Here is an 11,636-nt window from a genome sequence, read left to right on the forward strand (position 1 = left end):
TGGCAGAGAAGATAGAAAGAATGAGAGGGATGCTAGACCCACGTGGAAGAGAGACAGCAAAACTTGCTGCTGTCCTGCTAGATATGGGTGAGAAAAAGCAGGGAGGCTAGGACACGCCTAGATTTGGGGTTTCAGCAACTAGATGGACAGTGGTGCCATTTGCTAGAAAGAGGAAGAAGGACAATTAGGCAATTCGTGGGTAGACATTAGATGAGAAGGATTCCGGGTGCAGGTGATATTGAAGGCATGGAGATGGGAAAACTCAGCACACATTTGAGAATGTGCTGCTAGTTGAATGCAGTTGGAGCGTAAGGTGGTGGGGGTGGGGAAGGAAATGTGGAAGAAGTCATTCAACAGGACAAGGAACCCAGAGAGAAAATCAGGTGTGAGAGAGGAAGATAACTGAATCTGTGTTGGGCATTTTAAATCAGAGGTGACTGAGCGGCCTCTAGGTAGAAAGTGCTGTCGGAGATTAAAAGTACTTACCTGGAGTTCCCGAGAGACGTAAAGGCTCCAGACGTAGACTCGTGACGGTCGGTCGAAGCGATGGGCGCAAATGGGATCGCACGGGGAGACAGAGCTAGTGATGAGGACTGGGCTGAGGGAGGAGCTCTGGAAAACGGGTCTGAGGGCGGGGAAGAAAAGGATGCAAAAGGAGACTTCGGGGTCAAGGAAAACCAAGATAGCTCAGAACAGTTGTGGAAGCCAGAAGAGGAGAGGGAGCACTTCTGCAAAGTAAAGGCTCCATTAATGAATAGCCACCCACCCTCTTTCTTTGCATCTTCAAGTCTTCCAGACAGGTGTGGCTCAGGGGTCTGCCCAGGTTTATGGAAAGAGTCGCCGGCGCCTCTCGACTGAGTCTGGGTCCCAGCGGCCAGAGAGCATCCCCAGGGACCAACGCCTCCCTCCCCAAACCTCGCTGCTTCTGCTTTATCTTCTTTCCTCCCTTCGTTTCTCACAGCTGCAAGGTTATGGCTTGGAAGACGTTGCTGTCTGGAGCTGAGGTTAATGCAAAGACACTTTACAGCAGTGGTTCTCAACTTTGCGAGCATATAAATCATGGGAGAGCTTGGTAAACTGCAGCCCCAACCCCAGAGATTCTGGTTCAGAAGGTGTAAAGTGAGGTAGGCTCCCAGCTGCTGCTGCCGCCCCAGGACAACAGACCACGCTTTGAGTTGCAGTGCCTGGAGGCATCCTGGACTGTAGGCAGGCCTCTGGTGTTGTAGTAATATAATAAAAATAAGAGTGCGCATTGATTGAGCTCTGCCCAGGTGCGACTCACTGCCAAGGGCTGCCTATGCCTTATCTTATTGAATCCTAAAATGATGCTATGAGGGAGGCACAGTTATTAGTCTCATTTATTCTCAGAGAGATTGAGTAACTTGCCCAAGGTCACACAGTTTTGGTAGCTGTGAGGTTCCAACACAGGCTGTCCTCCCTATGAGCCGGTGACCTTAACCAGTGCTTGCATGTCCTGCCCAAGTGGGTGGGACTTGCCAAGAACCTAGCACACTGAGGACCAGGCCAACCCTGCTGGTGGCCCTGAAAACTTCCCGTTCTAGAGAACAGCCAACTGTTCACCGTAACCATGGTTCTCACCCATCCCCCACCACTGACACACATTCCAGGTGGAATTCACAATATCCTTCCACAGACATAGCAAAATTTCTCCTTTGCACATGGGTAAAACATAAGAGAAACTTGAAGCAAGTACAAATCACAACTCACAAGCAGTCCAAGAATTCCCAACTCTTACAGGTGAGAAAACATCAACACGGCCATAATCGATCACTCTGAACCACGGCCGAGACCAGAGAGTCTGCAGGTCACGTGTCATTCTTCATACACTGCCGGGGACGCAAGAGGGTGAGAGCAAGGCGTTATGAGCGAAACTTTAAATCCATTGTAATTTGGGGAGTGCCCATCTGTTTGACATCTGTGTGTTTTGTTTTTTTTAAAGATTGGCACCTGAGCTAACAACCGTTGCCAAGTTTTTTTTCTGCTTTACCTACCTCACCCCCTCACCCCACCCGGTACATAGCTGTATATCTTGGTTGCAGGGCCTTCCAGTTGTGGGATGTGGGACACCGCCTCAACGTTGCCTGATGAGCGGGGCCATGTCTGAGCCCAGGATCCGAACACTGGGCCGCCGCAGCAGAGCGCGCGAACTTAACCGCTCCGCCACAGAGCCGGCCCCAACATCTGTGTTTTTGCCTGCCTAATATCCATTCCACCTCCACTTCAGCCTGAAGAACAAGCCCTCCCCTTTCTAAGGTGATGTGGGTGGAGCCGGCTCCCGTCCTGGCCCAGACTTGGCCAATCAGAGCACAGTACACCCCCAGCCAGACCGTGGTTTCCAGAGTAGTCACTTGACTCAATCCGAGCCCGTCAGACTCTGTGCTGGGGCTTTTGTCAGAACTGCTGAGAGACAGTCTCTTGTCTCTCCTGTCTCTTGGCCTCAAACCTGGGAGGAGGTAGGCCTGGACCTCCTGAGGTCCACACAGGGAGTTGGGTGCCCACACAATTTATCATCCAAACCGGGACCAAAAGGAGATGCTATTAATAATTATGCTGGATAATAGGCAAACACCGGGACTGTCTCAGGGAAACTGGGGCGATTGGGCATTCTACCCTTGAGAAGAGCTGACAGACAGTAAGGAAAGCAGAACTCAGAAACAGACAGAAACTGGGTCCTGCTGATATTTTCATTTTTAAAAAAACATTTTTTAAAAAGACGGTTTTTTTTGAGGAATATTAGCCCTGAGCTAACATCTGCTGTCAATCTTCCTCTTTTTTGCTGAGGAAGACTGGCCCTGAGCTAACATCCGTGCCCATCTTCTTCTACTTTATGTGTGGGACGCCTGCCACAGCATGGCTTGACAAGTGGTGTGTAGGTCTGCACCAGGATCGGAACCGGCCAAGCCCGGGCCACAGAGGTGGAACTGCGACCTTAACCACTGCGCCACCGGACCAGCCCCCAGACTTTATTTTTTAGAGCAGTTTTAGGTTCACAGAAAAATTGAGTGGAAAATACACAGAGTTCCCGTATACCCCCTGTCCCCATACACCCACAGCTTCCCTTACTGTCAACACCTCCACCAGAGTGGGACATTTGCGACAATGAACCTACAATGACACATTATCACCCAAAGTCCATAGTTTCCATTAGGGTCCATTCGTGATGCTTCGCATCCTCAGGGTTTAGACTTGGGTAAAATGTATGTGTCTATGTATGTATGTATCCACCATCATAGTATCATATAAAAGAGTTTCGCTACTCTACAAACCCTCTGTGCTCTGCCATCCCTCCCTCCCTCCTTCCTAACCCCTGGTAATCACGGATCTTTTTAACGTCTCCCTAGTCTTGCCTTTTCCAAAATGTCGTTGACTTGGAATCATAGTATGTAGCCTTTTCAGACGGCTTCTTTCACTTAGTAATATGCATTTAAAGTTCCTCCACGTCTTTTTGTGGCTTGATAGCTCATTTATTTTTAGTGCTGAATACTATCCCATTGTCTGTTCACCTACTGAAGGACATCTTGGTTGCTTCCACATTTTGACGATTATGAACAAAGCTGCTATAAACATCCGTGTGCTGGCTTTTGTGTGGACATAAATTTTCAACTCATTTGGGTAAATACCAAGGACTTAGTAAACTTTTTACTTTGGATCAATTTTAGATTTACAGAAAAGTTGCAGAGATAGTACAGAGTTCCCATATATCCTTCACTCGGTTGCCCCCAGTGTTAACATCGTTCACATTGCTCTGGGACATTTATCACAGCTCAGAAATCAACACTGGTACGTTACTATTAACTAAAGTCCAGACTTCAATCAGATTTCACTAGCTTTTGCACTAATGACATTTGTGGCTCCAGGATCCAGTCCAGGAGACCATTCCATCTAGTTGTCACATTTCCTTGAGCTCCTATAGCCTGTCATAGTTTCTCAGTCTTCCCTTGTTTTTCATGGTTTTGAGAGTTTTGCAGAGTACTGGTCAAGTATTTTGCAGAATGTCCCTTAATTTGGGTTTGTCTAATGTTTTTCTCATGGACTGGAGTTATGGGCTTGGGAGAAAAATATCCCGGAAGTGAAGTGGCCTCCTGGTCCCATCATAGCAGGGAGTACGTGTTACCAAGATGACTTGTCACTGGTGATATTAACCTCGATCACCTGGCCAACATAATGTTTGCCAGGCTTCTGCACTTGGCGTTACCTTGGTTTTTTCCCCTTTCCATACCCTGTTCTTTGGAAGCAAGTCCAGCTCATGCTCAAGAGAGAGGAGGTAATTAAGCGCCACGTCCTGGCTAATGGTGGTTTTGAGCCCCTGCATCTACCTAAACTTGAGCCCTACACTCCCAGCCTTCTCAGTTACGTGAGTCAAAATGTCCTTTTATTGCTAGAACCAATTTGAGTTGAATTTCTGTCACTTGCAAATGAAAGACCACTAGCAGATGCCCCATACCTCGTCCTGCCTCCTCCAGTCCATCCTCCATGCAGAAGCCAGCATGACTTCTTAAGTGAATATATAAGTTCCCAGAACCACCACTAGGTCACAGCCTGTTTGTACAGCCTGCATGATGAACATCTCTCGAGCTCCCAAACTGATGTCGCCCTGAGGCTTCAGCCCCATCTGCCTCTCTGGGATAGAACATTCTGTTGACCCAACCCTGTTAGGAAAGCGGTCTATTTAGACTTGCTATTTTACCGCATTTAAAGAGCTCAAATAGCCAGAAGTATTTATAGATATGATCTCCACCAAGGTGGGGGAAAGAGGTACTTTGTCAATCTCAGTGACCCAGATTGGAGGTTAATGATCTTGCTGGGTCTGTTAAGTTCAATCTTGTGCGTCTGTACATTTCACAGACTCACAAACTATGAGGAGAGCTCTGAAATACTGGAACACTGAGTTCATTCACTCATTCATTCATTCAATAAATATTCATTGAGTTTGTTATGTGTTGGGTACTGTGCCAGGCTCAGGGAATACAGTGGTGGACAAGACAACATCCTTACCATCAGGGAGCTTATTTCTAGTGGGTAGACAGGTAATAAAGAGGTAAACAAGGAAATAAACCAGGTAATTTCAGATGATAAATGCCATGAGGGAAATAACAGAGAGATCTGATCAGAGACTGACTGATGGGGGAGGTGAGGAGAGGGCTTTACATGGGTTTCTGAGGGAAGATGTCTCTAAAAACCAAAAGGAGAGAAGGAACCAATCATGAGAAACACTAAGGGAAGATCTTTCCAGGCAGAGGGAACAGCAATGCAAAAGCCAGAAGGCAAGAAAGAGCTTGGTGTGTTCCAGAAACTAGAGAGAAGCCAGTACGACTATAGTGTGGAGAGTGGGGAGAAGAGCAATGAAAGACTACATTGACGAAGTAAGCAAGGGCCGTCACATAGGACCTCTGTAGCCATGGAAACGAGCAATTGGAAGAAAAGGGGCGACATGCTCCAATTTATGTTTTGTTTTTGTTTTCTGTATTTTTGGTGAGGAAGATTGGCCCTGAGCTAAAATCTGTTACCAGTCTTCCTCATTTTGCTTGAGGAAGATTGTCCCTGAGCTAACGTCTGTGCCAATCTTCCTCTATTTTGTATGTGGGACGCCACCACAGCATGGTATGATGAGCAGTGTGTAGGTCAGACCCGGGATCCAACCATGAATCCCGGGCTGCCAAAGCAGAGCCAACAAACTTAACCACTGGGCCGCCCCCTCCTGTTTATGGTTTTTAAAGACTCTTCTGGCTATTGAATAGAAAATGGAGTATGAAGTGGCAGAATGGAAACAAGGAAGACCAGCCAGCTGTCACCAAAATCCAGGCAAGAGATGATGGTGACTAGATCCAAGGTCATGGCTATAGATGAAAAGAGAAGGGACAGATTTTAGCTTCCTTATGGATGATAGGACATGCTGTTGAACTAGAAGTGAGGAAAGAATTAAAGCTGACCTCTAGTTTGGGGCTTAATGATGGCACCATTAAGCCTGAATTGATCAGGTGGAGGAGTGTAGAGTTCCATTTTGGACATGTTACACTTGTGACATCTGTTAGTGAATGAAGAAGCAGGGTATCTGCTGAGAGGGAGGTGGGGGGAAAGAAGGAGGTTTGAGAAGAGATGGAAACATTTGCAATAGTCTCAGAGAGCAATTAAGCAAGTTTCATGAGGAACATGTGTTGGGGTTTCTGGGGAGCTTTATGTGCCCATTCAAAATTCATGGTCATGAAGCTGAGGTGCAACAAGGCAGCCCAGGTATGTGATTTTCTCCTGTAATATTCAGTTGCATGAGTACAGAGCGATGGTTTGGTCCAACCAGTAATGATTTTTCTTCTAGATGAAGAGATGAAGGGATAGTGGAGGATATTTGAAATAGTGTGATGATAGTAATGGGACATGGATTCTATATTGAATAAGATAGACTGGAAGGATATTCAAGAGGCTAGATGAAAACTTAATTAGGGCAATGGACTAGATTAGAGCTGCTCTGTCCAATATGGTAGCCACAACCACATGTGGCTATTGAGAACTTGAAATGCGGCTGGTCTGAATCGAGATGCACTATAAGTGTAAAGTACACATGCGTTTCAAAGACAATAGGTACAAAAAAGGTGTAAAATATCTCATTAATAATTTTATATCGTTTATAATGATAATATAACATTTTGGATCTATTGGGTTAAATAAAAAATATCATTAAAATGAATTTAATTCTTTATCTTATATTCTTAATGTGGCTACTAGAAAAATTTAAATAACATGGCGTTGCTTGTCATGATGTGACTTGCATTGTGTTCCTATTGGACAGGGCTGAACTAAAGATCTCACTGAGCTGGGAAAAGGTTTGGAGTGGAGGTATTAGAGTAGGAGAGAAAATAATGGTCAGAGAGGAGGAGATGTGAAATTCAGACTTAAGAGGCTGTACAGTTACCATCAATGGCAAGGTTACAGGAAGGCTGAGGAGGGATCGGGGGAAGAATCTTGGGTGTGAGGGAAGGCCAAAGAACAGAGAAGTCAGAAGATTGGCTCTATGTCAATGTCGAAACCACCAAGAAAGATGAAAGGAGGGTGGAAATAAAGATAGTGACTCGTTAGGCACTAGAGTCTTGAAAGATTGAAAGGATGGTAGGTGACCACTTTGAGGAGGAGCAGCTGGTACTGTGATCTGACTTCACTTGAAAGATTCTGGGATTATTTTGAAAGGGAACATGTTTTAAAAGTGGCAAAGGGGAGCCCTGACATACCGAAGGTGAGAGAGAAAAGCAACCTCCAATTGGGAAGACTGAGCAGGAGGCTAGGGGACCGCTGGGTTTAAGCCAAGGCAAGAAATGAAAGAAAGTGTTTGGGAAGAGGTTGAGGATACAGAGATGTCTGTGGGTTACCGACTGGGAATTCCAGATGGCACAGAGGAAATGTTTGTTGGGGGGGGGAGGTGAGGGAAACTGGTCCAATCAGGATGTAGAAAGCACTGTAGATCTAAAGATTCTGAGTGATGACAGATGCCCTAGAAGACTTGGACTTCTGGGGGCGAGTGATGCAATCAGATAGGTGCCTGCGAGGGCGCTGGTCCTGATAGTCTCCCAGGGGCAAGTGGATGATGAGCTGAAGCTGCAGTCCTGACTCCTTAGCTGGATGGTTTGGAAGCAAGGTGACAGTCTTCAGCCATCTGACATCCTCACAGTTCTGAGAGACGTTTTAAAGGAACAGTAATTAGTAATGATTTAAAAAGAAGAATCATTATAATGAGAGGTACTGGGAATAATCAGAACTCACAATGATGTTGCTGTTGTGAAGACGAGTTAGAAAGGGCTTTTGATTAAACTAGATCAATGGGGACAGATATTGGAAACAATGAGTGAGAATGTCTGCAAATGTGTCAGTGGAGACGCGGGTGAAAAATGCTGCTGATGGAGAATTTAAGAATGCTTACCCAGGAAAATTGGCTCGCTTAGAGACATATTTCTTTTTTAGTATTGTTTTAATGGTATATGCAGATTAGTTTATGAACTAAAAGGAACCAGGAGGAATCTACACCAACTAGTTAACTGAGGCCACCAATAGGAATTGAGTTTAAAAAGACATGGTCACTATCATTATTACATATTTCTGTGATGTTATTTTTATCAGCATATATCACTTTTGTAAATATATATATAAATTTTGAAACTATACATTTTGAAACAGGAAGTATACATATCAATATAATTTGAAATTCTACATAAATCCTTTCAAAAGGATTTGAGGTTTATGATATAATGCAGAGCTTGGCAAACTTTACAGATAGTAAATATTTTAGGCTTTGTGAACCACACGATCTCTGCCATAACTGCTGGTCTGCCATGTGACATGAAAACAGCCGCAGACAATACGTAAATTAATGAGCATGGCTGCATTCCAATAAAAGTTTATTTACAAAAAGAGGCCTTGGACCCAGATTTGGCCCACAGGCTATGGTTTTCCAACCCCTGAAATAATACACACACAGAATGAAATAGTGGCCAACTGAAGAGAAACGATAATACAAAAGACACAGGCATTCTCTCATGTTTGCATGGTAAGAGTTATTTAATGTAATTCTGGGTGCAATTTGCACCATATGTTAAAATTTTTAAAGAGAAAAAAGACAATATAAAACAAGGCAGAGGCAATGAAACAGTTATTTCAGACAATCGAGACTGATAGATGTAACCGACATCCTCCAGAGAACTGACCTTGGAGCTTCTGTGAGGTCAAGGCGAAGAAGGAAACATGAGCGCCTCCAAACCTCCCATCAGCAGATGAAAGGAAACATCCTGGGGCAGCAGGAGAAAATGATCTTTTTCTCTCTTTTGAGCTTCAAGAGAATCTTGTTTGCCTTTGGGTCTTTATTTAGGGGAGGGTGACCAATTTGTCCCAGTTTCCCTGGGACCGTCCCACTTTAGCACTGCAAGTTTCGTGTCTTAGGAAACTTTTCCATCTCAGTCTTAAAACTGAATGTCCTGCATCCCAAGAATCTCCTTCAGCCTTGGGCAAATGAGGATGGTTGGTCACCCCAATTAATGGAGGGACATTGAGGATGAGTTCTCAATAATAATGTCTACAAAACACACACAGTTCTTTTTATACGTGCTCATTTCTTGTATCAATCAAAAATAATGGCAACACATCATTTGTGCAACACTCAAATATGTATTGAGTGTCTACCACGTACTAGGCACTGTAGATACCAAGGTAATTAAAATACTTACCTCCCCTTCCCAGAGTCAGACAGTAGGTCCTAGGAAATGGAACAGAAGCCTGTACAGCTTGCCTGAGTTGATGAGACCACGACGGGGAAGAGGAAGACAAAATCCTGGATTCTGGAGGAGGGATAAGATGAGTTGAACTGTGAGGTTCTAACATGCATGGCAGAGACAGTGATGCGATTGTTCTCATGGTCACAGTGGAAGAGGAGAAAGCAGAGGAAATCTCAAGGAGGGGACATGAGCTTTCCTCTGCTGAAACCTCGAAGGCATTTCTGACGCAGAGCTTCAGGTTGGGAACCCTGACTTGCAGAGGCCACCTGCAATCTCAGAATTTTTCTCAGTTTGCTGGAGCTTCTAAACACAACTCAGTGAGGGCAATGCTGCTGAAGGTCACAAACAGAAGCCTGCAGGCTGGCCCTGGGCCGTAAACACTTGCACGTTTGTCATCTCTGTGAAGATCCTTGTATTTTTGAAAATTACTGCAATTTAAAAAATCTGGGATGTTCCGCAAAATCATCTGAATTTTGCTAAAAATCAGAAGACCTGATGATTTGCCCCCAATGGCACAATCAGCTGGAGTTAATGCTGGTGACCCCTTTAGACAGGTGTCCATGCTCCAGTTTGCTAAGGCCCCACCACTCCCTGTTACTTCTGACACTGAGGCAAGGCCAGTCACCATTTACCATCATACTTGCCCTATTCTTTTGTTCACACTTTGACTGCTTCATTTATTTATGTTAAGTTCCTGCCCTGGTAGGCATTTCTACTCAAGTTAGTGACCCCCCAGGCTAAGCCAATAAGCTAAGTCATGGAGTTTTCTGGTGCTCCACGGGAACTGAGAAGAACTCAGACTTCACAGACCTCTTTAGATCAGCCCGTAAGTGTTGGAGCTCTAACCTCACCTAGGAGATGGTGTCCTTCCCAGTTCTCGCAGAAGCTGTAAAACTCTACCTCAGCCCTATGTCAATCCCTGCCCTCTTCACCTTTAGCTGACATTCTAGCCTCAGTTTCCCTACTGCTGAACCCCACACTTCTCCTTGGGGAACTCTCATCATCTTTATTATCTGCTACCCCACCGACCATCACTTTCACAAGGGCATGGACTATCTCTGTTCTGTTCACTGCCGGATCCTGAGTGCCTAGTGCCAGAAGTTCTCCATAAAGAAGCTGAATGAGCAAATAAAATGTCCTTCCTTCATCCAAGACTAATCTTGCTTCTGGCTCTTAGTCCCACTCCCTCCAAGCACCCATGGACACTGTGCCATAGTCAGGGGTCTTCTCCAAAATCTAGCATCAAGAAATCACCCTTCCTTCCCCCTGAGGAAAGATGAAGATTAAACATTCTAAGATTCAAGGGACTGTAGAGGTAGAAGGCAGAATTCTAAGATAGCCCCCAAAATTTCCAGCTCTAACACCCCGGACTGTGAATATGATGCAAAACACACCTGTGATCACATTAAAAAAAACCCTATGTGTCAAAACGGATTTTGTAGATGTAATTAAGGTTACTTATCAGTTGACTTTGAGTTCATGAGATGGGAGGTTGTCTTTGAGCCTAATATAATCATGTGAGCCCTTTAAAAGCTGAGAGTTTTCTCAAACTTATAGCAGAAGAGTAAGTCAACGAGATTCAAAGGATGAGAAAGATTGGACATGCCATTGCTGCCTTTCAGTATGAAGGGGACCAGGTGTAAGGACCAGAGAGTGGGAATAGCCAGCAAGCAGATGGGAACCTCAGTCCTACAACCACAAGGAATTGAATTCTGCCAACACTCTTAGTGATGCTGGAAGTGGTTTCTCCCCAGGGCCTCCAGATGAGAGCACAGCCCAGCTGACACCTTGGTTTCAGCCTTGTTAGACCTGAAACAGAGAACCCAGATGAGCCCACCTTGACTCCTGACCCATAGAACTGTGAGATAATAAATAGATCTATTTTAACTTGTTTTACCTAGTTTGTGGTAGTTAGTTACACAGCAATAAAAAGCTAATACCGCTAGTTATCACCACCTGGCTCTGTTCAACAGATAAGGAGATACAGGATGACCAAGAGGTGAAATATTTCCCACACCTGAATAACAAGGATGAGAAGACACAAGCCAGGGCATGTTTGTTCAGAACTGCTGCCTGTTTATTGCAGGGCCTACTTCCCTGAAGCTGACTGAGTATGCCCTTTGAGGCTCTCTCCACATGAGACATCCCAAGCCCCAATGTGCAGCCAAGCCTGGGAGGAGAGGAATTGGGAGAAAGAACATGGAAGCAGAGAGCATTACAGGAAAGGGAGCACAAGCTAATAAGAGAGCCCCTGAGGTCTGTGACAAGTCATAGAGGAGCCTGGGTCCCACCTAGTTCCCAGGTGCTCTGTTTGTAGTGCTTAGCACACCACACAGGAGAATTATGTAACCTGAGAATGCCCCC

This window comes from Equus quagga, chromosome 7, assembly GCF_021613505.1.
Source record: "Equus quagga isolate Etosha38 chromosome 7, UCLA_HA_Equagga_1.0, whole genome shotgun sequence".
Lineage (NCBI taxonomy): Eukaryota > Metazoa > Chordata > Mammalia > Perissodactyla > Equidae > Equus > Equus quagga.